The 26,852-nt window shown below is 48.2% G+C and overlaps 2 protein-coding genes across 2 annotated transcripts in view; both read left to right on the plus strand.

Moving 5' to 3' along the window:
- PDAP1 (PDGFA associated protein 1) overlaps nt 1-26,852 on the plus strand; it is a 465,345-nt gene that overhangs the window by 300,165 nt on the left and 138,328 nt on the right. The gene's annotated exons all lie outside the window — the stretch shown is intronic.
- LOC132588590 (E3 ubiquitin-protein ligase RNF216-like) overlaps nt 25,487-26,852 on the plus strand; it is a 285,209-nt gene continuing 283,843 nt past the window's right edge. Inside the window, exon 1 of the mRNA XM_060261021.1 lies at nt 25,487-25,603. The gene's annotated coding sequence lies outside the window, so the exon portion shown is untranslated. The remainder of the gene's footprint in view (nt 25,604-26,852) is intronic.

Raw genomic sequence — 26,852 nt, forward strand, 5'->3', positions numbered from 1 at the left:
AGATAAGAGTCCGCACACTCAACCACTATACCAAACTGGCTCTCAGGCGACTGTGAGCCACTCTGAGACGCCGAGCGAAGGGTAAGGTATAAATCCAATCTCTTCTTCTACTTCTTTAACAGGAAGCGCCTGCTACATGAAGACGGTTGTGACAGCAGCCATAGATATGAGCTTGGATGGTTTTTAAGCTCCCCCTTCCATGCTGTGGGGCTTACCAGTAAAGGATCTCTTCCTTGGGCTAGGGTTACCAACCTCCAGGTGGCACCTGGGGATCGCCTGCTATAGCAATTAATCTCCAGACGACTAAGGCTTTCTTCCTCTGGAGAAGGTGGCTGTTTTGGAGGGTGGATGCTAGGGCAGGGGGGTCAAATTAATTTGTTATGAGGACCGGATCTGACATAAATGAGACCTTGTTGGGCTGGGCCATGTTGGGCCAGGCCCTGTGTGTACCTATTTAAGATTAGGTAAAAGAGATATAAACTTTATAAAGGACACAAACAAACATAATTAAATATTTTTTTAAAAATTTTTTTAAAACATGCTTAAAACATTAGCACTCGTTGGTCTTAAATGTGCTTTCTTTGTATTTCTCCCATGGGATCCAGGGAACTGAGCAAAGGAATTGTGGATCTTTCCTTCCTTCTCCAGGGGTTGGGGGTGGGAGCCTCAGCCAATAGAAGGGAGAGAGGCCTGGTGCAATTGAGAGAGCTTGGAAAAACAGGTGTTGCCTTCCCCCCCTCCTCAAGGGAGGAGCCTCAGCCAATGGAGAAAAACAGAGGCTTTGCTCTGTAGCTCTTGTGCGATTGAGCAAGCCTGGCAAAGTAAGCTGTGATGCAGAAGGAAACAAGAGAGAGGAAGAAGGAAGCAGATGACAGCCATTAGGGTTTGTAGAATCTTTCGGGCTCAAGTGCCATGTTCTACTGGAGAAAGTTTTCCTTCCAGACGTTTCGTTCTCAGCTGCGGAGAACATCCTCAGTGGCGTTGCAGCCGGAGCAGGCGCTCTGACCTTCTTGGATGCTGTGCGTTGAGTGGGGATGACAGCCAGTCGCTCCGGGACCTGATAGGAGCCCTCCAAAGGCCTGATTCAGCCGCCGGGCCACATGTTTGACACCCCTGCTCTAGGGCATTATACTTTGCTGAGGTCCCTCCTGAAGGCACTCCCCACCCAAATCTCAAGTGTTTCCCATCCCAGAGCTGGTGACCCTAATTTCCCCCCTCTGTATTGTGACAGCTGCTTTTCAGATCTTCGATCCCTGGTCTGACTGGCTGGGGATAACATCTGTCACGGGGTGGGGAGCAAAAGGAGAGGAGAGATGTAGCTTAAGGCGGGAACACGGGGTCACCAGAGGTGCCATTGTGAAGGAAGGCAGTGACACCCACCTGTCCGTTATTTCAAAATGCCCTTTGATTATTCCACAGGCGTCTTATCTCTGAGTCGAGCCGCCTGTTTACTGCAGGGGGAAGGAATACAAAAAGCAAACTCTCAAGAAATACAGGTGGGTCTGCTCGGAGACCTTTTATCGAAAGCGAGAGAGAACAGAATAAACAACTGCGGGCCTTTGGTCCCTGGTGCGAGAAGCCAAGTCAGAACCTGTAGATCACATCCTGCCTGCCGTTTTGTTATCGCAAAGCCTCCCCACCCCCTTTAAAGCGAGCTTAGATTTTCCTAAGCAATTCTGCTTTATTGACAGCTCTTTTGTTCCGGCATCTGACTGCCAGTCTGCGGTTTTATAAGATCTCTGAAAGATTGTCCAAAGGTCCCACCGGTGAGCTTCACAGCAGATAAGAAACCGGAACCCCGGGTCACTCAGAGAATAGCGCCCTTTTTATGAGAATAAATACCTAATCAGAAAAGAGATTATAGGTATGAGATGAGGTGGGGTGGGTAACACTGTTAGAGCAATTGGGAGGTTTAAAAAAAGGAATTTTGTGGCTGTTAAAATTAGGGCTGCTGTAGCGTGGCCAGGTTCCCCCCCATCCCAGCCGCTGGTGGGGGGGAAGAGTTGCTAGATCCAAGTTGAAAAACTTGTGGGTGATTTGGGGGTGGAGCCTGGGGAGGGCGGGATCTCAGTTAGGTGCAATGCCACAGACTCTTCCCTCCAAAGTAGCCATTTTCTCCAGGGGAACGGATCTGTGTAGTCTGAATAGGATTGCCAATCCCCAGGTGGAGACAGGAGATCCCCTGGGTTGGAGGCCCTTCCCTCACTTCAGGATCACTAGAAAGCGGGATGGGTGGGAGGGAAATGTCTGCCAGGCACTCCATTATTTCCTACGGAGACCAATTCCCATAGGGTATAATGGAGAATTGATCTGTGGGTATCTGGGGGGGGGGTGTTGTTGTTTGAACTAGAGGCACCAAATTTTCAGCATAGCCTCCAGTGCCCCTCCTCAAAACGCCCTCCACGTTTCAAAAAGATTGGAACAGGGGGTCCAATTCTATGAGCTCCAAAAAAGAAAGTGCCCCTATCCTTCATTATTTCCAATGGAGGGAAGGCATTTTAAAGGTGTGTGGTCCCTTTAAATGTGATGGCCAGGACTCCCATTGGAGTTCAATTGTGCTTGTCACACCCTTGCTCCTGGCTCCACTCCCAAAGCCTCCTGGCTCCACCCCCAAAGGCTCCTGGCTTCACCCCCAATGTCCCCAGATATTTCTTGAATTGGACTTGGCAACTCTAAGTCTGAAGATGAATTGTGATTCCAGGTCCCACCTGGAGGCTGGCATCCCTAGCTGTCAATCAGATCTCATTGGTTAATTCCTGAGTTGCAGTCACTTAACTTCGCATATGCGTAGCCCAAGCTTTTTTAAAAAAAAGAAACAAAACCAAAAATTGCAACCGGGTTGAACTTAAGTGTTCCTGACTGTAACCACCAGCTATCTAGGAAGGAGGTGTCCGGTGGGTAGAATAGCCAGGTCTGTGTTGGAAAATACCTGGAGACTTTGGGGGTGCAGTCAGGAGAGGGCGGGGTTTGGCAAGGGGTGGGGCCTCAGCAGAGTACCATGCCCTAGAGCATCAGCCATTGGCCATGCTGGCTGGGGCTGATGGGAGTTGTAGGCAAAAAAAAATCTGGAGAGCTACCATTGACCACCCCTGCCTTAGAGTCCACCCTTCCAAGCAGACACTTTCTCCAAAGCTTGTCAGAGCTTAGCAAGGAGACATTTTTAATCTGACACAGGGTAACCCCTAATGGAAGGCTGTTGATCTCTCAGGCTCCAACTGCAACTGTCTATACAACAATTGTAAAAGCTGGAGAGTGTCTCAATAGAAATTCGAAGGAAATACTGGCTCTTCCATTACTGCATTCAAGGATTACTCCCGAGGAAGTCTATTGACGAAATGAGCCTACATCCGGGTGCTCATAGACTTTTTTTTTTTTGCAATACAGGGATGTTAAAATTGGACCTCTGTTACAATTTGAAGTATTAAAATATATGAAGGTTTTTAAATGGTTTTATTAAACTTTGTTAGCCAGCATATCCCAGTAGTTGTTTAACTTTCATTGTTTGACTTTCTCCAGGGGAGCTGATATCCACCAGCTGGAGACTAGTTGTAAAAGCGGGAGATCTCCAGGCCCCATCTGGAGGCTGGCAACCCTACCAGTGGGAGTGCCACGGGGCTCGGTTCTGGGCCCAGTACTTTGTGATGTTTTTATAAATGATCGGGATGAGGGTGTGGAAGGGCTGCTCATGAAATCTGCAGAGGACACCAAATAGGCGCGACAAACGATCCTAAAGGTTAGAGCTAGAATTCGACAAGATCTGAACATGCTGGAAAAGTGGGCAATTGTTGCTTACGTTTTGCATTGTTTACTCTGGCTCTGCTAGTAATGGTATGCTGCCCCCCCCCCCAAAAAAGAGATTTACGCTCTACTGAGAACAATCTACTGGTGATCCGTATCCCTGAAAACCTCTGGCTGTCCTTGACTAGCTGGAAAGCTCTGCCAAATAGAAGAAGAAGAAGAAGAGATTGGATTTATATAGCCAAAGGAGTCTCAGAGTGGCTTGAAATCTCCTTTCCCTTCGCTTCCCCACAACAGACACCCTGTGGGGTAGGTGGGGCTGAGAGAGCTCTCCCAGAACTGCTCTTGAGCAGAACAACCTTGAGAGAACTTGTGGCTGACCCAAGGCCAGCTGCAACTGGAGGAGTGGAGAATCAAACCTGGTTCTCCCAGATAAGAGTCCGCGCACTTCACCACTACACCAAACTGGCTCTCAAATAACATCGTGCCTTGCGGGACCTGGTGCAATTCTGCAAAGCAGAGATGTTCCGCCGGCCTTTGGGTGGAGGACGGCAATGGGTTCTAGGGCTTTTTTTGTAGCAGGAACTCCTTTGCCTATTAGGCCACACACTCCTGATGTAGCCAATCCCCCAGGCGTTTACAGGGCTCTTAGTGCAGGGCCTACTGTAAGCTCCAGGAGGATTGGCTGCATCAGGGGGGCGTGGCCTAATAGGCAAAGGAGTTCCTACTACAAGAAAAAGCCATTCTCTGGTCCTTCCTGTCCCAGCCTGCTTTCTTTCACCTGCTATGAGACAGTAATACATATTGTACTTATTTTGGTGCCACCTGATATCACCTCTGCTTTTAACGGTTTTATTTGTTGGATTTTATATTGCATAAAAAGGTCAAGGCAGTCCCCTGTGCAAGCACCGAGTCGTTATTGACCCATGGTGTGACATCACATCACGTTTTCTTGGCAGACTTTTTAAGGGGTGGTTTGCCCTTGCCTTCCCCAGTCATCTACATTTCACCCCCCTCAGCAATCTGGGTTCTCCTTTGACTAACCTCGGAAGGACGGAAGGCTGAGTCAACCCTGAGCCGACTGCCTGAGCCCAGCTTCCGCCGGGATTGAACTCAGGTCGTGGGCAGAGCTGGGACTGCAGGGCCGTCGCTTTACCACTCTGCGCCACGAGGCTCATCTCCTTATAATGTATATCTTCTGTTAACTGCTCTGAGCTCTGTGAATGTAGCAGAGGGCGGTATATAAATTGAAATGATAAATGAAAATAATGTGGAAGGGGGAAACCTTTTTGTAATGGGAAAAATTGCTAACTGTGCGGACTCTTATCTGGAACAACCGGGTTTGATTCCCCACTCCTCCGCTTGCACCTGCTGGAATGGCCTTGGGTCAGCCATAGCTCTGGCAGAGGTTGTCCTTGAAAGGGCAGCTGCTGTGAGAGCCCTCTCCAGCCCCACCCATCTCACAGGGTGTCTGTTGTGGGGGAGGAAGGTAAAGGAGATTGTGAGCTGCCCTGAGACTCTTCGGAGTGGAGGGCGGGATATAAATCCAATATCTTCATCTACCTCACAGGGTGTCTGTTGTGGGGGAGGAAGGTAAAGGAGATTGTGAGCCGCTCTGAGGCTCTTCGGAGTGGAGGGCGGGAAATAAATCCAATATCTTCATCTACCTCACAGGGTGTCTGTTGTGGGGGAGGAAGGGAAAGGAGATTGTGAGCCACTCTGAGACTCTTCGGAGTGGAGGGCGGGATATAAATCCAATATCTTCATCTACCTCACAGGGTGTCTGTTGTTGGGGGAGGAAGGGAAAGGAGATTGTGAGCCGCTCTGAGACTCTTCGGAGTGGAGGGCGGGATATAAATCCAATATCTTCATCTACCTCACAGGGTGTCTGTTGTGGGGGAGGAAGGGAAAGGAGATTGTGAGCCGCTCTGAGACTCTTTGGAGTGGAGGGCGGGATATAAATCCAATATCTTCATCTACCTCACAGGGTGTCTGTTGTGGGGGAGGAAGGGAAAGGAGATTGTGAGCCACTCTGAGACTCTTCGGAGTGGAGGGCGGGATATAAATCCAATATCTTCATCTACCTCACAGGGTGTCTGTTGTGGGGGAGGAAGGGAAAGGAGATTGTGAGCCGCTCTGAGACTCTTTGGAGTGGAGGGCGGGATATAAATCCAATATCTTCATCTACCTCACAGGGTGTCTGTTGTGGCGGGGGGGGGGGGAAGGGAAAGGAGATTGTGAGCCGCTCTGAGACTCTTCGGAGTGGAGGGCGGGATATAAATCCAATATCTTCATCTACCTCACAGGGTGTCTGTTGTGGGGGGGGGGAAGGGAAAGGAGATTGTGAGCCGCTCTGAGACTCTTCGGAGTGGAGGGCGGGATATAAATCCAATATCTTCATCTACCTCACAGGGTGTCTGTTGTGGGGGAGGAAGGGAAAGGAGATTGTGAGCCGCTCTGAGACTCTTCGGAGTGGAGGGCAGGATATAAATCCAGTATCTTCATCTACCTCACAGGGTGTCTGTTGTTGGGGAGGGAGGGAAAGGAGATCGTGAGCCGCTCTGAGACTTTTCGGAGTGGAGGGCAGGATATAAATCCAATATCATCATCATCTTCTAAGGCATCACCTCCCACTGAGTTTTGTAGATAGCAGGAATATATTACACTGTGGTCTCCTGTTGTTGGTATTAGCCTGCTACAAAGATTTCCTCCCTTTAATCACTGTTATTGTAAAATCTATTCTCTGTAAGAGACTCCTCTATGCAAAATGTCTTTATATCCTTGGAAGGTAATTTTGAAAGAAAATTTTAAAAAAATAACGTGAAAGGGAAGGGAACAATTTGGGGCATTGAAGACGACATGCTGCTCCACGATCAGTCATCTTGTGATACTCTGAGATTTCAGCAGGTGTTGACCATAGATCAATATCTCTGCATCCATAAGGGCATAGAATTTTACTCTTTGAGAGGACTTTTTTTTGTAACAGGAACTCCTTTGCATATTAGGCCACATCTCTCTGATGTAGCCAATCCTCCAAGAGCTTGCAGGGCTGTTTTACAGGGCCTACTGTAAGCTCTAGGGGGATTGGCTACATCAGGGGATGTGTGGCCTAATATGCAAAGAAGTTCCTGCTGCTGCAAAAAACCAACTTATGCTCTTTGGAAGAGAGAGACCATAAGCTGAGATTCTCAGTCACTCAGATTTTGCATCCAGCATTGCTTTCTGCACCTCTGTCATCTTTCTGCCCTATCATAACATCCCACACCATTCTGTGTGTCGTCCTTAGAGATCACCCTCTCAGCTAACTGTCAGCTGGCAGACCGGTTGCAAAGTAGCCAAGTTTAAAGAAGATTGGACTGGGGGGGGTCCAATTCTACAAGCCCCCAAAGAAGTTGCCTCTGTCCTCCATTATTCCCATGAAAGGAAGGCATTTACAAGAAACACGGTCCCTTGAAATGTAATGGCCAGAACTCCCTTTGGAGTTCAATCGTGCTTGTCACACACTTGTTCCTGGCTCCACCCTCAAAGTCTCCTGGCTCCACCCCCAAAGTCTCCTGGCTCCACCCCCAAAGTCTCCTGGTGTCACGTTCTCAGGCTGCAGGCAGGCAGGAGTCCAAAGCCAGTCCAAGGTCAAAGTCCAGGAAGTCAAGCAGGAGCCAGGTCACCAATGCAGAATCACAAACCGGAATCAGAAGTCAATGTCCAAAAGCCACAAGGTCAGGGTGCCAAGGGAAGGAGTGTGGATGCAAGCCAGAGAGTAGACTTGTTGCTTCCACAAGGTTACCAGGTCCTGGGTGGGAGCTATATGGGAGTCTCAATCAGCCTGCTCCCTGGGTGGCAGTGACTCTGCTAGAACTCAGGGCTGAGAGATCTGAAGCCTCGGCGTGTCTCATGTCTTCGCTCTGAAAGTTCTTTCCGTAGCCTGCTTCGAACTCTTGAGATGGGAGGAGGAGAGCTTGGAGGGGGATTGATCGTCAACAGCTGACACTGGTGCCTGGAGAAAGACTGATGGGCTAGTTGCTGTTTGTTCAGCTGAGGAACTGGCTGGCAACTCTTCCAGGTCTGTTGACCCTTCCAGCTCCTCCTCATTAGGGCTCATGACACCTGGCTCCACCCCCAAAGTCTTCTGGCCCCACCCTCAAAGTCCCCAGATATTTGTTGTCGGGCCTGGCAACCCCAGGCCGTGAGTCAGCCGCAAAGCTTCCTTTGATATTAGAACAACGTAATCGAACAAATACGGCTATTTTCACAGTGTGACTCACGGCATGAAAGCGGGGCGGGTGGGGGGGTTGAGATTCAAAAGAGAGAAAGACGCTTCCGCAGAAACAAGTGTTTGTTTTTCTCTCACTGCAGGTTCCGCTATGTAAATCAGCTCTTCTTCGTCTGCTTTTAAACTGGGGGTCTATGAAAGCGAGCAGAAACCATTACCTTGATGACTGAGTGTTTGTAAGGAAGGGTTGCTGGAGGAACTGTCAAGGGTTTTATGCCCTGTGACCCTTAAAGGAAAGCGTGAAGCTAGCAGCCCACAAATAATGGACTCCACCCACCCCCTTTCGTAGTTTCAAGGGGAGCAGAGATGCTCAGGGAAACATTTTTTTCCCCCTTGGGAACAGGAAAAATGAACAGCAGGGTGCAAACGGGGGGATCATTGTTTTCCAAGGTCTCTGTGCTGAAAAGATGTCTACAGAGAGACTGCTCTCAGAAATGACACTTAAAGATCTGCATAAATGCAAGAGTCATAAGAAGAAGGATCAACACGACACACTGAAATGCATATTGATGGTGGAAAAAAGGAAAGGAAAGGTGCCCTGTGCAAGCACCAGTCGTTTCCGACTCTGGGGCGACGTTGCTTTCACAACGTTTTCACGGCAGACTTTTTACGGGGTGGTTTTGCCATTGCCTTCCCCAGTCATCTACTTTCCACCCCAGCAAGCTGGGTCCTCATTTGACCGACCTCGGAAAGATGGAAGGATGAGTCAACCTGCAGCCGGCTACCTGAACCCAGCTTCCACCGGGGATCGAACTCAGGTCATGAGCAGAGCTTAGGACTGCAGTCCTGCAGCTTTAACGTTCTCCGCCACAGGGAGAAAAACAGATATCTAAATAGCACCAGAGAACATGACTGCACCAAGGTGGAAGGGGCCGTCAAGTCACAGCTGGGGTTTTCAAGGCAACAAGCGGTCAGAGGTGATTTGCCATTGCCTGATTGTCGCGTCGTGTGACCCTGGTCCTCCTTGGTGGTCTCCCCTCCAAATACTAGGCAGGGCCAACCCTGCTTAGCTTCTGAGATCTGATGTGATCGGGCTAGCCGGGGCTCTCCGGATCAGGGCCGCAACACCATAGCAGTGTGGGAAAAGGAAAAGCCAAAGATCTAAAAGGCCTCAGTGGGGCAAAGATTAACTGTTTTTGTTGTTGTCCAGTCGCACAGTCGAGTCCGAATCTTTGCGACCCCATGGACAAAGTCACGCCAGGCCCTCCTGTCTTCCACCATCCTCCGAAGTCTGCTCAAATTCGTGTTCGTTACATCAGTAATGCTGTCCAGCCATCTCATCTTTTGCCGTCCCCTTCTTCTTTTGCCTTCTGTCTTTCCCAGCATCAGGGTCTTCTCCAGGGAGTGCTCCCTTCTCCTTTGGTGGCCAAAGTATTTGAGCTTCAGCTTCAGCATCTGACCTTCCAGGGAACAGTCTGGGTTGATCTCCCTTAGGAGTGACTGATTGGATCTTCTTGCCGTCCAAGGGACTCTCAAGAGTCTTCTCCAGCACCACAGCTCAAAAGCATCTATTCTTCTGCACTCGGCCTTCCTTATGGTCCAGCTCTCACAGCCATACATTACTACTGGGAATACCATCGCTTTGACTATATGGACTTTTGCTGGGAGGGTGATGTCTCTACTCTTTATTATACTGCCCAGGTTCAGCATAGCTGTCCTCCCAAGGAGCAAATGTCTTTTAATTTCATGGCTACAGTCACCATCTGCAGTGATCCCAGAAATGTGAAGTCTGTCACTACTTCCATGTCTTCCCCTTCTATTTGCCATGGTGTGATGGGGCTGGATGCCTTAACTGTAAGAGGTCTGTAAGCAGCCCTCAGGGGCAATGTTCCCTCTAAGCTGTTCAATCATAGAATCAGACTTGGAAGGGATCTCCAGGGTCATCTAGTCCAACCCCCTGCACAATGCAGGGAACTCACAAACACCTCCCCCTAAATTCACAGGATCTTCATTATAGAGTTGGAAGGGACCTCCAGAGTCATCTAGTAAGAGGGACCTCCAGGGTTTGGTTTTGTGGAGTTTTGTGAGCAAACATTCTACTTCGTGAGCTACTGGCATTCAAGATCTGAGCAACTGTATCAATGAGTTTGCTCTGCGACCATCCTTCCTGAGGTAAGATAAAAATGGGTGAGCTAGAGGCTAAAAATCCTGTGAGCTAGCTCACATTAACTCGCCTTAGTGGGAACACTGCTAAGGGGGAGTCTGGTATTTTTGTTCTATATTGGAACGCTGCACGCAAGAGGATCAGGGAGGGAAAGGGTTAAGAGAATTCTCTCACTTGGATGCAACGGGCAGTTGGACCCAACCTCCTCATTGATTAGAGCAGGGGTGTCAAAACGTGCAGCCTGAGGGCCAGATCAGGCTCTTGAAGGGCTCCTATCAGGCCCATAAGCATCTCACTGTCATCTGCTTCTTTCTCTGCCTCTTGCTTCCTTCTGCAGCTCAGCTTGCTTTGCCAGTCTCGCTCAATCGCACAGGAGCTACAGAGCAAAGCCTCTCTTTTCTCCACAAAGCAACTTATGTACAAAAAGCTCACAATGCCCAGCCATTTCATGTTTCCCCCTGGATCTTAGGCTCAAAGCATTGACTGTGAGATTTCTGTAATGAATGCCAATAAATCAAAAGTAGGTTTGCAGCTTATAGACACACACCTGAGCAACACCTGAACAGCATACTCAGGCTTGCTACAGCACAGACATTGTCTCCAGATTTTGATGCAATAATTCAGAGCAAGAGGTGTCAGTTCTCAGAAACTGTCAAACAAAATATTTCAAGAGTGCTAATCTTTTAAACATCTTTTAAGTTTTTAAAAAATTGTTGTGTTTGTCTGTCTCCTACATGGCATTATATTTTACGACACATGGCCCCAGCCTGACAAGGTCTCATTTCAGTCAGATCCAGCCCTCATAACAAATAAGTTTGACACCCCTGGGTTAGATATTGAGCCACTGTGATTGCCTTCTGTGTTTTATCTTATATAGCAGGGGGGGGCCAACGGTAGCTCTCCAGATGTTTTTTTTGCCTACAATTCCCATCAGCCCCAGCCAGCATGGCCAATGGCTGGGGCTGATGGGAGTTGTAGGCAAAAAAACATTTGGAGAGCTACCGTTGGCCACGCCTGTTATATAGGTCTTCTCTTCTGCTCTGTTTTACCTGGGCTTGGAGCTGTAGCAAGCTAACTGTTTTGAAGTTAACTCGTTAAATGTACCTACATGAATACGTCATGTAAGATGTGCTTCTACTTTCATAAGTAAAATTTCTTTCCCGTGTTACCACTGGAGGGAAGGCAAATTATTCTAATTTGTCTGAATGGCATCTTCTTGTGAACCGGTAAACTGTTGCAACCAGAGTAATAAACCACCAAACCTTTGATCCACGAGAAACCTCGTTCCACAGAAAAACATGGAAGAACTTCGAAGGTCGCTACTGCAAAAGTTGTCACGGGATCTGATGACAGCTGCCAGAAATTTTGCCACCCAGCGCAGGGTAGTTTGTTAAACATGGAGAATCAGGGAGAGCCTGTTTGGTGAAGTGGTTAAGTTCGCGGACTCTTATCTGGAAGAACTGGGTTTGATTCCCCGCTCCTCCACTTGCAGCTGCTGGAATGGCCTTGGGTCAGCCATAGCTCTTGCAGAGCTCTCCCTGAAAGGGCAGCTGCTGTAAGAGCTCTCTCAGCCCCACCCACCTCACAGGGTGTCTGTTGTGGGGGAAGGAGGTAAAGGAGACTGCAAACTGCTCTGAGACTCTGATTCAGAGAGAAGGGTGGGGTATAAATCTCTTCTTCTCCTCCTCCTTCTGAAAAAGGTTCTGTGCTTTTGCAAGGTGAAAGATATTTTTGTACATTTGACCCAATAGTTTTAAGCAGAAACTTAAATGCAGGTTGGCTCTGGGTTTGGGGGGACCTTGGGCATGTACGGCCCCTTCCAAACAAGTCCATGTCCCGATGACTGTGTCTGCCCCCGATTTTGTGGGGGAGGGGTCAGAGGCCAAGTCTCTCCCTCTTCTCCAAGTAGCATTGATGCCGGCAAAGTTAAAAGGAATGCAGAATGTGTGAGTTAGAGGGTGGCTTCTCTTGTGGAAGCAATGCTGCCGAGGTTAGTAAATCCACCTCCCCGGGTCCCCATCTATAAATAATGCACGGATGGAGCCGTCACGATCCGTTTTTGAGAAATCGATTAAAAACTCACCCACCCGTGGCTGTAACATGAAAACATTACATTAAAAATGCAGAAAATAAACCTATTTAGCCCCAGATTGAAAATAGCACAAAGATGTAAACAGTGGTAGCCTTTGATTTTTGGCAATAGATTTTCTTTAATGGTTCGGGGAGAGAACAGTGGCCTTAGAAAGGAAATAATTACAGAACAGTTCCTGTGTACAAACAAGATCTGTACAGATCAATGCAAGAACTTGTAGGCACGCAATTAAACCGATGAGCTTAGAAAAGAGAAGAGGAAGTCCTTCTACACTGAAAGAAGAAGACTGCAGATTTATACCTCACCCTTCTCTCTGAATCAGAGACTCAGAGCAGCTTACCATCTCCTATATGTTCTTCCCCCACAACAGAGACCCTGTGAGGTGGGTGGGGCTGGAGAGGGCTCTCACAGCAGCTTCCCTTTCAAGGACAACTCCTGCCAGAGCTATGGCTAACCCAAGGCCATTCCAGCAGATGCAGGTGGAGGAGTGGGGAATCAAACCCAGTTCTCCCATATAAGAGTCCACACACTTAACCACAACTACACCAAACTGGCTCTCCCATGGAATTAACTGCTGCAGGAAGCAGTTACAAGCACAGACAGCTTCAAGAGTGGACTGGATAAGCATCTGGAGCAGAGGTCCATCGGTGCCTATTAGCCTCAAGGTATAGATGGAACGCTCTGTCCCAGGCAAGTGATGCTCTGTATCTTGGTGCTTGGGGGGCCACAGTAACCAGTAAGCGGATCATAAGGGACGGTAACATTTGAATCTAACAGCAGAGTTCATTGTTGTGTCATCTCATGTGGGAACTGCGCATGCGCAGGCCAGCTGTGGGTGTTCTAAAGTCCCTGCTAGCACAACTTCCCCCCTCCCTTTTCATGGCATTTCCCCCCACCCGCCCAGTGCATGTACAAAAAAATGCCATTTGGCTGGGACTTTAGAACAGAGTCAGAAAACGGAACGGTGTGTGCAAACATGCCTCCAGGGAGTGTTCCCTATAAGCTGAGTTAGCGTGAGCTAGCTCACAGTTTTTTAAGCTTCCGGCTCACATGTTTTTGTCTTCGCTCAGGGGAGGATGGTCCCAGGCCACACTAATTGATGCAGTAGCCAAATCCACTCCCTCACAACTTCAATGCCAGTAGCTAACGAAGGAGATTTTTTTGCTCGCAAGACTCCACAGCTTAGATGGAACATTGCTTGTAAGCCGCTGTGAACCACAAGTAAAGATGGGAGATAAATTTTTAAATAAATAACATATCTCTGCCGGACTTGCTTAATGTAAGAGCCACATAGGACGAACATCAGATGTTTGAGAGCCACAAGGCAGGCAAGCAAATAGATGGGGAAGGAGGGAGGGAGGGGTAGAAAGAAAGCAACTTTAAATGCATTTCCCAAGCTGTCGGCTGGCTTGGCTCGAAGAAGTGATTTAAAGAGAGAAGTGCCTTTTCCGAGATGGGGCAATGGGGGCTTCGAGAGCCACACAATACATGTAAAAGAACCACATGTGACTCCCGAGTAGGGTTGCCAAGTTCCATTCAAGAAATATCTGGGGACTTTGGGGGTGGAGCCAGGAGACTTTGGGGGTGGAGCCAGGAGCAAAGTTGTAAAAAGCACACTTGAACTCCAAAGGGAGTTCTGGCCACACATTTGAAGGGACGACAAACCTTTTAAATGCCTTCCCCCCATTGGAAATAATGAAGGATAGGGGCACCTTCTTTAGGGGCTCATAGAATTGGACCCCGTGTTCCAATCCTTTTGAAACTTGGATGGTACTTTGAGACGAGCCACCAGATGCTATACTGCAAATTTGATGCCTCTACCTCAAAAAAACAGCCCCTCCAGAGCCCCAGATAACTGCAGATCAATTCTCCATTATCCCCTATGGGAATTGATCTTCATAGGGAATAATGAAGTGTCCTGCAGACATTTCCCTCCCCCACCCCGCTTTCTGATGACCCTGAAGTGGGGGGAGGGCCTCCAAACCAGAGGATCCCCTGGCCCTACCTGGGGATTGGGAACCCTACTCCCGAGCCACCGTTTGGCCACCCCTGGTCTAAGGCAACAAGGCTGTCAGTGTAGGAGTCACTTCACCTCTTAACAAAAATTCTCCTCCTGAGCTGAGTCATTAACACCGCAGTGTTGTTCCTTCTGCATGAAAGCCTCCTGAACTATTCTGGTTTGTGCATTTTACGGATGAATAATCAGCTTCATCTCATTCTCTCCCAACCTGCTGGAACTCCTCTTGGTTCCACATCGGGACCGCCTTTTCCCATAATAGCGCCCCCCCGGGCTTTGAGATCATCGACACAACATCTTCTTGTGATCCTCTGTCCTAAGGACACCCAGTTGGCTTCAATTAAGGCCAGGGCCTTTTCAGTCTGGGCCCCTACCTGGTGGAATGAGCTCCCGTTGGAGATCCAGGCCCTGCGGGACTTACCTAAGTTTCACAGGGCCTGTAAGACAGAGCTCTTCTGCCAAGCTTTTAATCTACAGGGTGTCCTCTGAAACCTTCCCCCGGCACTTTACTATCCTTGTGCTTGAGTTGGTCAAAGGCCTGAGTGGCGTCAATGACCTGAAGCTGTGCTAAGTGGTGTTCACCGGCTGAAGTCGTACCAACTGCTGAACGGTGGCTTCTGGCTGTGTTATTGTTGGAGTTGTGACCCTCTACTTTATGTATTATGCTTATGAGATGTTTTAAATTTGTTGTGCTCAACTCTGGATGTTTTATTTATTGTTAAAAAGGTAAAGGAAAGGTCCCCTGTGCAAGCACCAGTCGTTTCCGACTCTGGGGTGACGTTGCTTCCACAACGTTTCTACGGCAGACTTTTTACGGGGTGGTTTGCCATTGCCTTCCCCGGTCATCTACACTTCCCCCCCAGCAATCTGGGGACTCATTTGACCGGCCTCAGAAGGATAGAAGGCTGAGTCAACCTCGAGCCGGCTACCTGAAAACTCAGCTTCCGCCAGGGATCGAACTCAGGTTGTGAGCAGAGGGCTCCGACTGCAGTACTGTAGCTTTACCACTCTGCGCCACGAGGCTCTTGTATTTATTGTTACTGCAATGTTTTAATGTTATAAGCCACTCTGAGCCCGCCTAGCGGGGTATAAATTACAAATTCAATTAAATTAAACTGTTCCTTCCTTCCAGTGAGCACCCGAGAGAGCCAGGGTCATCTAGAGGGTAGCCAAGCCCCAATTTTGGGGGCAGGGGATCCCCCGGTTTAGAGGCCCTCCCCCTGCTTCAGGGTCATCAGAAAGGGGGGGGGGGAGGGAAATGTCTGCTGGGCACTCTACGGAGACCCAGAGGGTATAATGGAGAATTGATCCATGGGTATCTGGGGCTCTGATGGGGCTGTTTTTTGAGGTAGAGGCACCAAATTTTCAGCATTGCATCCAGTGCCTCTCCTCAAAACAACCCCCACGTTTCAAACAGATTGGATCAGGAGGTCCAATGCTATGAGCCCCAAAAGGAGGCGCCCCTATCCTTCGTTATTTCCAACGGAGGGAAGGCATTGAAAAGGTGTGCCGTCTACAGAGGAGCTACAGAGCAAAGCCTCTAGTTTCTCCATTGGCTAACCAGCACCTGAAGCAATTTACGTACAAAAGCTTGCAAATGCCCCACCATTTCATACTTTCCCCTGGGTTTACGGCTCAAAGCATTAACCATGAGATTTCTGTCATCAATGTCAATAAATCAAAAGTAGGCTTGCAACTTATAGACACACACCTGAATAACACCTGAACAGCATACTCAAGATTGCTACGGCACAGACATTGTCTCCAGATTTTGTTGCAATAATTCAGAGCAAGAGTTGTCAGTTATCGGACATTGTTAAATCAACAAAAATGTTGCAAGCGTGCTAATCTTTTAAGCATGTTTTAAGTTTTTTTTTAAATAAATCTTCATGTTTGTCTGTGTCCTTTATAAAGTTTCTGTCTCTGCTACCCGGCATTCCATTTCATGACACACACGGCCTGGCTCAGCAAGGACTCATTTATGTCAGATCCGTCCCTCATAACAAATGAGTTTCACACCCCTGCCTAAATACCTTTCCTCCTTTCTTGCAAACATAGTTATGAGGACACGATTGATTTCTGCTCTCAAAAATACATACCCCAGTTATTTATTCTGCACGATTTGTATTTCACTAGCAGCACGTGGAAGGAGGTTGCAACCACCTAAGTATCTAATCAATATTAACAGTGGGGTTTCAGGTGTTTAGCGGCCCCGTGGCGCGGAGTGGTAAAGCAGCAGTACTGCAGGTCTGAACTCTCTGCTCACGACTTGAGTTCGATTCCGACGGAAGCTGGATTCAGGTTGCCTCAGCCTTCCATCCTTCCGAGGTCGGTCAAATGAGCCCCCAGCTTGCTGGGGGGGGGGGAAGCTTAGAGGACTGGGGAAGGCAATGGCAAACCACCCCGTAAAAAAGTCTGCTGTGAAAACGTTGTGAAAGCAACGTCACCCCAGAGTTGGAAGCGACTGGCGCTTGCAAAGGGGACCTTTCCTTTCCTTTCAGGTGTTTACTCAGCTAGCCCAGCGAGGAGGAAGCTCTTCAGCTTTGGAAGAAAAAACTCAACATTTCTAAGAGATCCCTTTTCCCCACCTCCAGTGAAATAAAATCTGTCTCAGCAGCAGTCCGGCACACATCCTACAGCCTACCCAGTCATCAAGCATACCGTTCACAAAGAAAGCATACCGTTTGCAAAGAAAAGGTAATCCACAGGTGTCCCGCACGTGCTGTTCCCAGCTGGGGTCGAGCAATTCCTGGAAGAGCAGAGGAAGGGAGAATAGCAGGCTAAACAGAAGGGAGAAGGAGGAGGAGGAGATATTGGATTTATATCCCCCTCATAGCATTGGGAAAAGTCCAGAAAAGGGCAACTCGAATGATTAAAGGTTTGGAACACTTTCCCTATGAAGAAAGGTTAAAATGCTTGGGTCTCTTTAGCTTGGAGAAACGTTGCCTAAGGGGAGACATGATAGAGGTTTGCAAGATTATGCATGGGATGGAGAAAGTAGAGAATTTTCTCCGTTTCTCACAATACAAGAACTCGTGGGCATTCAATGAAATTGGTGAGCAGTCGGGTTAGAACGGACAAAAAAAAGTACTTCTTCACCCAAAGGGTGATTAACATGTGGAATTCACTGCCACAGGATATGGTGATGACTACAAGCATAGCCAGCTTCAAGAGGGGTTTGGATAAAAATATGGAGCAGAGGTCCATCAGTGGCTATTAGCCACAGCATATTATTGGAACTGTTTGGGGCAGTGATGCTCTGTATTCTTGGTGCTTGGGGGAGGGCAAAGTGGGAGGACTTCCAACCCCACTTGTGAACCTCCTTTTTTTTGGCCACTGTGTGACACAGAGTGTTGAACTGGATGGGCCATTGGCCTGATCCAACATGGCTTCTCTTATGTTATGTTCTCTTATGTTCTTATGTAATCTCAGAGTGGCTCACAATCTCCTTTACCTTCCTTCCCCACAACAGACACACCGTGAGGTAGGTGGGGCTGAGAGAGCTCTCCCAGAAGGTGCCCTTTCAAGGACAACTCCTACGAGAGCTATGGCTAACCCAAGGCCACTCCAGCAGCTGCAAGTGGAGGAGCGAAGACTCAAACCTGGTTCTCCCAGATAAAAGTCTGTGCGCTTAACCACTACACCAAATTGACTCTCTTAGGGGTGCACATTTGGCATAAATGGAGCCAAATTAATATCTGAGAAATACCTTATTGGTATCTGTATTTTGCTGTCGATATAGCTGACCCCGAGAAAAGCCAATTTTATTTGGCTTTTATTCAGGTTCATTCAGCTGTCCCGAAAGACAGCTGCCAGCCATTTAAACCTAACAGCTGACAGGCGAAGCTGCCAGTCAGCTGCTGGATTTAAAAGCCTGCTGGGCAGCCGTTTCAGCGCTCCGTTTTGCTCCCACTTCTCTGTAGTGGGAGGGAGTGAAAAGGAGAGCTCCCATGTCAAGCTATCAGCACTATGGGTCTGCCCATCAGCTGATCCATTTACAGGGGAGTAAGCCTTTAAAGCAGGGGTGTCGAACTCATTTATTATGAGGGCCAGATCTGACATAAATGAGACCTTGTCGGGCCAGGCTATGTCTGGTCAGGCCATGTGAATACCTATTGAAGACACAGACAAACACAATTAAAGATTTTTTAAAAAAAATATGTTTAAAACAGCACTTGTTGGACTTAAAGGTGCTTTATCTGTATTTCTCCCATGGGATCCAGGGAACTGGGCAAAGGAAGCTCTGGCTCTTTCCTTCCTTCCCCAGGGGACCAAGAAGGGGAGGAGCCTCAGCCAATAGAAGAAGACATTGGATTCATATTCCACTCTCCACTGAAGAGTCTCAGAGCGGCTCACAATCTCCTTTATCTTCCTCCCCCACAACAAACACCCTGTGAGGTGGGTGGGGCTGAGAGAGCTCTCCCAGACGCTGCCCTTTCAAGGACAACTCTGTGAGAGCAGGGGGACTCAAGAATGGGAAGGCAGAGACAAGGAGGTATGTTTAAATGCCTCTTCCCCTCCCTCCTTGAGCTGGCTCGGGGAGACAAAGAAAGGTGTTTAAACAAGCCTTCTCTCTCTGCCTTAAGAAGGCAGAGAGTAGGGGTGTGCATTCGGCATAACCCAAGCAGAATGAATGCACCAGTCTTGTTGCAAGACTTGAAGTGAGCTTTTGACTGTATGCAGGGCGTTCTTTTTTTCTGTAGCAGGAACTCCTTTGCATATTAGGCCACACACCCCTGATGTAGCCAATCCTCCAAGAGCTTACAGGGTTCTTCTTACAGGGCCTACTGTCAGTTCTTGGAGGATTGGCTACATCAGGGGTGTGTGGCCTAATATGCAAAGGAGTTCCTGCTACAAAAAAAGCTCTGATCTGTATGAATTGTCCCAGAATTATGTCTGATGAAGCCCTCTTGGGAAACGGCTTGGTATTGTGGGCTATCCGTCACGCTCCTCCATTTCGGGATGACTGGACTGAATTTTTGAGACTTCACGTGCGCAAGGAGAAAATAACTGATTTTCAATTTGTTATGAACCTTTACATGGACTTTCAATTTTTGGTTTTTCAAGTCTGCAGAGAGTATTTTTAGGCAGTCTGTGTACAGCTCGTGTTTGAATGTTGTAAGAATTTTGCACAATTTAGATTTACAGCACTTTAATACATACTTTTTGCCCTTGCATATATTTTTGCAGCATTTGGCTGTAAGCTTTTGCTTCGGTTTCCATCCCTGGCGGGAAGCATCGTTGATAGCATCATTGATTATGCAGCCCCGCCTGGTGGGCACATCTTGAAACTGCAAGACTGTGGTGGGGGCAGGAGGAATAAAAAACAAGGTGCCTCTGAAAACTTTGAGGCTTGCTGAATCTCATTTACAACGAGGGTTGCCAATCCCCAGGTGGATAAACAAAGAAGAAAACACTGTGAGATTAACAAGCTTTAAACAAATGCATGTAATTCTTTAATGCAATCAGTTCATAAGGAAAAGGAAAGGTCCCCTGTGCAAGCACCAGTCGTTTCCGACTCGGGTGACGTTGCTTTCACAACGTTTTCACGGCAGACTTTTTACGGGGTGGTTTGCCATTGCCTTCCCCAGTCCTCTACACTTTCCCCCCAGCAAGCTGGGTCCTCATTTTACCGACCTCGGAAGGATGGAAGACTGTCAACCTCAAGCCAGCTACCTGAAAACACAGCTTCCGCTGGAGATTGAACTCAGGTCATGAGCAGAGCTTGGACTGCAGTACTGCAGCTTTAACACTCTGCGCCAAAGGGCATTGACCTGGCCTCAGTTGCTGGGTTTGACTGCTCAAAAGGAAAGGAAAGGTTCCCTGTGCAAGCACCAGTCGTTTCCGACTCTGGGTGACGTTGCTTTCAAAACGTTTTCACGGCAGACTTTTTTACGGGGTGGTTTGCCATTGCCTTCCCCGGTCATCTACATTTCCCCCCAGCAAGCTGGGGACTCATTTTACCGACCTCGGAAGGATGGAAGGCCGAGTCAACCTCGAGCCGGCTACCTGAAAACCCAGCTTCCGCTGGGGATCGAACTCAGGTCATGAGCAGAGCTTAGGACTGCAGTACTGCAGCTTAAACTCTCTGCGCCACGGGGCTCTTAGTCAGTTCATAGGAACTACTCAAAACAACTATCAAACATAAATCAAAGCGGCCCAGCTGAGCTCAAAGTCCAGCAATTATTTCTTCTAGTTCCAAAGAAATTCACTTTCAGTGCTGTAACTGATAGGTAGCTATATCCTGCTGTCTGTATATTTCGTTTCCTGAGAGATGCAGGTGTACCATATATTCAACTGGTGTAGAGTTAGCGGTCCTCCATCCAACAGGTTCGGCGACACGAGTCCCAGGTTCGGTTTGTGTTTCATTTGCCACTTCCACTGGCTGCCTGTATTTTTATCGGGAACTTAACATAAAACAAATAATAAATAAATAAACTGCTTTCCCACAAATATCCATAAATATCGAAAACTAAATCAGTGTTCATACATTCATTTTACATGAGAATTCATTTTACAAGAGAACCCCGTGCTAAGGCAACAGCTCACATGCAATGGCTTACATTTCTTGTTTGCACGAAGGATTCTCAATACAAAGCCCCATGAGGTATGCATTAAATCAGGGGTGTCAAACATGCAGTCCAGGGGCCAAATCAAGCCCCCGGAGGGCTCCTATCAGGCCCCCGAGCAATTGGCTGTCATCTGCTTCCTTCTCCCTCTTTCTTGCTTCCTTCTGCATAACAGCTGGCTTTGCAAAAGCTTATTCAATTGCACAGGAGCTACAGAGCAAAGTCTCTATTTTCTCCATTGGTTGAGGCTCCTCCCTTGGGGAGGAAGGGAGGAGGCAGAGCTTGCTTTGCCAGGCTCCCTCAATCACACAGCAGAGCTACTAAGCCAAACCTCTCTTCCTTCTATTGACTGAGGCTTCCCCCTCACCCACCCTGGGGAAGGAAGGAAAGAGTCAGAGCTTCCTTTGCCCGGTTCCCTGGATCCCATGGGCGAAATACAAAGAAAGCACATTTAAGACCAATGAATGCTAATGTTTTAAGCATGTTTTAAGTTAAAAAAAATTGTGTTTGTCTGTGTTCTTTATCAAAATTTATATCTCTACTACCTAAACTTAAATAGGTACACACATGGCCCGGCCCGACATGGCCCGGCCCCTGAAGGTCTCATTTATGTCAGATCAGGCCCTCATAACAAATGAGCTCGACACCCCAGCATTAAATGGTCTCACTCAGCTGTTAGCAATTACATAGGTTCAGCCCCCTCTTCTAAATCAGATGATGCATACATATTTTTTTTAACATAATTTTAAACAAATACTGACAAATCCAGAGAAGCATTTAAGCCCCAAGGAGACATGGTCCGGAATTCTGTGAATGAAGAAGGCTTCCTTCTGCAACAAAATTGTTGGTGCATTCTCTGTATTGAATCGGTGTCCCTTAAAGGCATACACCACTGCACATTGGAGATCCTCAAAAGTATGCTGCATTATTGTACAGTCCTGAACAATCGGAGCTTCCTGGACTCCCAGACGGACTCGGGATCAGTCCTCCAGGAAGCGTGCCCTTAGGCTACGCATGCTAGACCTTGTATAATATTTCAAACATGGACACATCAAAACATAAATTATTTTAGAGGTACTGCATGTACTAAAAGGTCAATGTAGTCCCCTGTGCAAGCCCAGTCTATGTTTATCTATGAGATCCTCTGGCGTGCCTTTAAAACATAATAAAGAAACTTAGCCGCTTTCTCAGTGACACTACGGTAGATGAAGTATCGTTCAAAAGATTATAGAACTTAAGTGCATTGGAACGATCTACCATGTTAACTAAAAGAGGATGTAAATACTTGTGACGAAGATCTGTATACAAATTACAATAAAGAATATGAGTAACTGACTCCACACATTTTTGCTTACAGAGCCAGTATCTGACTGAGTAGGCTGTCTTGTTAAATCTGCCATAAAGAATGGCAGAGGGCATGGCGTTGCATCTGGCAAGGGAAAAAGCTCTCCGCTGCTGTGGCACCTACAAGACGGATAGATATGAGGCCATTTTCCCAGTACTAAGAGAGATCTCAAAACTCAGTGGGGAACAAGTTTTCTTAGCCAGACTGTATAGGTCTTGGCGCTCAGTATCTAGCAACCTGTTTTTAATTTGTTGGACTGCGGTGGTGAAGGACAGCATGGAGAATAGCTGCCCTTTCAAGAACAACTCCTGCGATACTACGGCTAACTCAGGATCCTTCCTGCAGCTGCAAGTGGAGGAGTGGGGAATCAAACCTGGTTCTCCCAGATAAGAGTCCGCACACTTAACTACTACACCAAACTAATAGAAATAAAGTGTATAATTGTATCATTCTGAAACTATTCCTGGTCCGTGAAAAAAATCTTCTTCTACAAAATGGATCCCAGGTGCCAAAAAGGTTGGGGACCATTGCTCTACGTGGACTCTTTCATGAAGAAAAATGGGAAATGCTTTATTGTAATTTTGATTTATAATTTTGGATATCTACGTTATATGTTATAAAATAGCATGAGATATTCCTTCAATAGTGAGTTTTTTAAAAAAAATTCCTTGTACTGAACAACTACAGCATATTCTTGTAAATTTCACTGAAACTGACTTTTTTGTAGAACGGGGGTCTCCCCTGCTTCCCAACTTCACTGTGTTCATCCCCTTTGGTTTGGGGGTGGAGACAGATTCCCACAGGGAATAATGGAGAATTGATCCACGGGTATCTGGGGTTCTTGGATGGCTGTTTTTTGAGATAGAGGCACCAAATTTGCAGCTTAGCATACAACACTTCTCCTCAAAAGACCCTCCAAGTTTCAAAAATATTGGACTGTGGGGTACAATTCTATGAGCTCCCTATCCTTCATTATTTCAGATAGAGGGAAGGCATTTAAAAGGTGTGTGGTCCCTTTAAATGTGATGGCCAGAATTCCCTTTGGAGTTCAATGATGCTTGTCACAACCTTGCCCCAGGCTCCACCCCCAAAGTCTCCTGGCTCCACCCCCAAAGTCCCCAGATATTTCTTGAATTGGACTTGGCAACCCTAAATGGCAGTTACTAGTACAACAAATAATAAGTATTTATTAAAGCGCTTTTCCCTACATGACGTCTTGCAATGCTAATGCCTGGATGTAAAAATACTTGTATATCGAATATTATTTTTTATAAGCACAGAGAGCAAGGCATTCCGACCCATCCTGCGCACTTTGCGCAGCGGAAACACGCGTCCTCCACCAGGGAAGGGGGATCACGTGCTTTAAAGAGCCTGGAGGACTTTAAAAAAAAGATGCTCCATCAATTCCTTGATGCGTGGCTAGAGCGGCGTCCTCTCTTCCCCGTAGCTTCTCTATGCCCCAAGAGCTCCGGTACCCTTGCCCCAAAGAAGATAAGGAGGCAAAGCACTTCCGGTATCAACTGGAGTGCGGCTTACCCCCCCTTTTAGTCCCCATTCTTACCTTTTAATGTCAAAAAAATATTGGGGAGGAGGGGGGAAGGATTTAATCCCAACCACTACTACTATTACAAAGAAGCCAAGATATATCCAGATGGGTATAATTCAGCAGCAGCTTTAAGGCAATTGCCAGACTCCAAATTCCTATACTTTTAATAATCTGGTAAAACAATTTTCACTATTTTTTTTTTTTTTTGCATACTAGTTCACTCTCCACTCTCTCTATATGTAGGACTGCTAATTTCATCCCATCTTGTTGTCTGATGAAGTTAGGGTTGCCAATCTCCAGGGGTGGGCAGGGGATCCCCTGGTTTGGAGGCCTCCCCCCCCCCCCCCGCTTCAGTCATCAGAAAGTGTGTGTTGGGAGGGAGGGAATGTCTGCTGGTCACTTCCTTATTCCCTATGGAGACTTTCCCCCATTGGGTATAATGGAGAATCCGGGTATCTGGGACTCTGGAGGGCAGTGTTTCCTCTAAGCTGAGTTAGCATGAGCTAGCTCACAGGTTTTAAGCTTCCAGCTCACACATTTTCGTTTTAGCTCAGGAAAAATGGCCCCAGAGCAAGCTAATTTCTGCAGTAGCTCACAGCTTTAATGCCAGTAGCTCACAAAGTAGAATTTTTGCTCACAAGACTCTGCAGCTTAGAGGGAACATTGTTGGGAGGGGGGCTGGTGTTTTTTTTTCAGGTAGAGGCACCAAATTTTCAGCATAGCGTCCAGTGCCTCTCCCCAAAATACCCTCCAAGTTTCAAAAAGATTGGAGCAGGGAGTCCAATTCTATGAGCCCTCAAAGAAGGTGCCCCTATCCTTCATTATTTCCAATGGAGGGAAGGCATTTGAAAGGCATGGGGTCACTTTAAATGTGATGGCCAGAACTCCCTTTGGAGTTCAGTGATGCTTGTCACAACCTGTCTCCTGGCTCCACCCCCAATGTCTCCTGGCTCCACCCCCAAAGTCCCCAGATATTTCTTGAATTGGACTTGGCAACCCTAAATGAAATGTGCTTCTAGCACACGAAAGCTTACATTGTGAATAAAACTCTATTGTTCGTAAAGGTGCCCCTGGACTCCAGCTTTGTTCTATGGCACAGTGGAAGGGCTTCTAGCCCCACTGGTGGACCTCCTGATGGCTCCTGGGTTTTTTTGGCCACTGTGTGACCCAGAGTGTTGGACTGGATGGGCCACTGGCCTGATCCAGCATGGCTTCTCTGATGTTCTTATGGCTTCAGACTAACATGTAGGGTTGCCAGGTCCAACGCAAGAAATATCTTTGGACTTTGGGTGGTGGAGCCAGGAGACTTTGGGGGTGGAGCCAGGAGCAACGGGGGTGTTTTGAGGACAGGCACAGAATGCTATGCTTAAATTTTGGTGCCTCTACCTAAAAAAAAACTGCCCCCTCCCCGAGCCCCAGATCAATTCTCCATTATACTCTATGGGAATAGGTCTCCATAGGGAATAATGGAGTGCCCAGCACACATTCCCCTCCCTCTCCTCGCTTTCTGATGACCCTGAAGTGGGGGGAGGGCCTCCAAACTGGGGGATCCCCTGCCCTCACATGGCGACTGGCAACCCTACCAACACGACTGCCCACCTAGATCTATCTGTAAGAAGACCAAGCTTTGGATTGGTGTCGCTTTCAGGGACGCTTCTCTCTGTCGGTCCTGACAGTTCGCTTTCGGTGGATGCCGGAAGTCTCGAGCTGCGCAACGGCTCCTTCTCTCTAGGGCCTCCCTAGCGCCTGGGCTTTCTGCGCGGGCCGGAAGGCGCCCTCCTGGGGGGCGGGGCCGAGAAGGCCGAGGCCGGAAGGGAGCCGGAACCGCCGCCGCCGCCGAAGCGGACGGTCTGGAAAGGGGGCCGGAGGAGACGAGAGGCCGGGCCCAGGCTGAGGCGAGGGGGCGAGGATGGGTGCAGGCGGTGAGTAGCCGCCCTCTTCCCTCCCCTTTCCCCGGCTGGGCAGAGAGGGGGGGGCTCCCACCCGCCCCCCCACCTCGCCCAACCCCCTCCCTCCCCCAGACCCCTGTCAGCCCCCCTCCCCGCCCTCGGGCTGCCCTGCTGTTGCTTAGCAAACCCCCTCCCCCACCAGCACTTGGCTCCCCCCCAGTTGTCTTCCCTTCTCCCCCAACTGACACATGCCAGGGGCCCCAAGGGAAAATGCATTTAAAGTTAAAGTTGCTTTCTCTCCACATCATCTGTCTGTCTGTCTATCTGTCTCCCCCAGCTCATGCTCCTGACTGACACATGAAAAGAGGCCCCTCCCTTTCTCTATCACCTTTCAGTTTCTTTTTCATCCCAGGACTCTTCCCTTCTCCTCCTCCACAGACTGGGTGGCTTGAAGGCATTTGTCTCTTTAAATCACTTCTCCAACCCAAGTCGGCTGGCAGCTTGGGAAATGCACTTAAAGTTAAAGTTGCTTTCTGGCTCCTATCTATATGTCTGTCTGTCTGTATGTCTTCGTCTTTCCTTCTCCCCCAGCTCACGCTCCTGACTGACACATGCAAAGGGCCCCCTCCCTTTCTTTGTCCCCTTTCAGTTTCTTTTTCATCCCAGGACTCTTCCCTTCTCCTCCTCCACGAACTCCTTCTCTTGTTTTAGGAAGGGCCATCGCTCGCTCGCTAGGGGAGGATTTGCTTGGCATGCAGGAATGGGGGGCTTCCAGGCCCCAGGATCTCTAGTTAAGAAGGGTCAGGCCAGGGGTGACCAAATTGCAGCTCTGGAGCCACATGTGGCTGTTGCACACATATTTGGTGGCTCTCCAGGCCCCCATCGGCTGACTTGAAGAAGGCATTTGTCTCTTTAAATCACTTCTCCAAGCCAGTGGTTTGGAGGACGCATTTAAAGTTGCTTTCTTTCCACCTCTTCCTCATCACCCCCCCCCCCCCGGGTCTGCCTTCCTTGCTTCCCTCCCTCCCTCATACCTCTGACATTGATGTCTTGCGGCTCTCAAACACCTGACATTTATTCTATGTGGCCCTTATGTTAAGCAAGTTTGGTCACCCCTGGCTCAGGTCTGGCTCAGTGTGAATGGGCAAGAGCTTCATCTGATACTCTGGAGAGCCTCTGCCAGTCAGAGTCAAGCCGGTGGCTCAGAGAATGCATTTAAAATGCCTGTCTCCTTCCTTCCTTCCAACATCTGACATTGATGTCTTGCAGCTTTCAAACATCT

Source organism: Heteronotia binoei, chromosome 20, assembly GCF_032191835.1.
Source record: "Heteronotia binoei isolate CCM8104 ecotype False Entrance Well chromosome 20, APGP_CSIRO_Hbin_v1, whole genome shotgun sequence".
Lineage (NCBI taxonomy): Eukaryota > Metazoa > Chordata > Lepidosauria > Squamata > Gekkonidae > Heteronotia > Heteronotia binoei.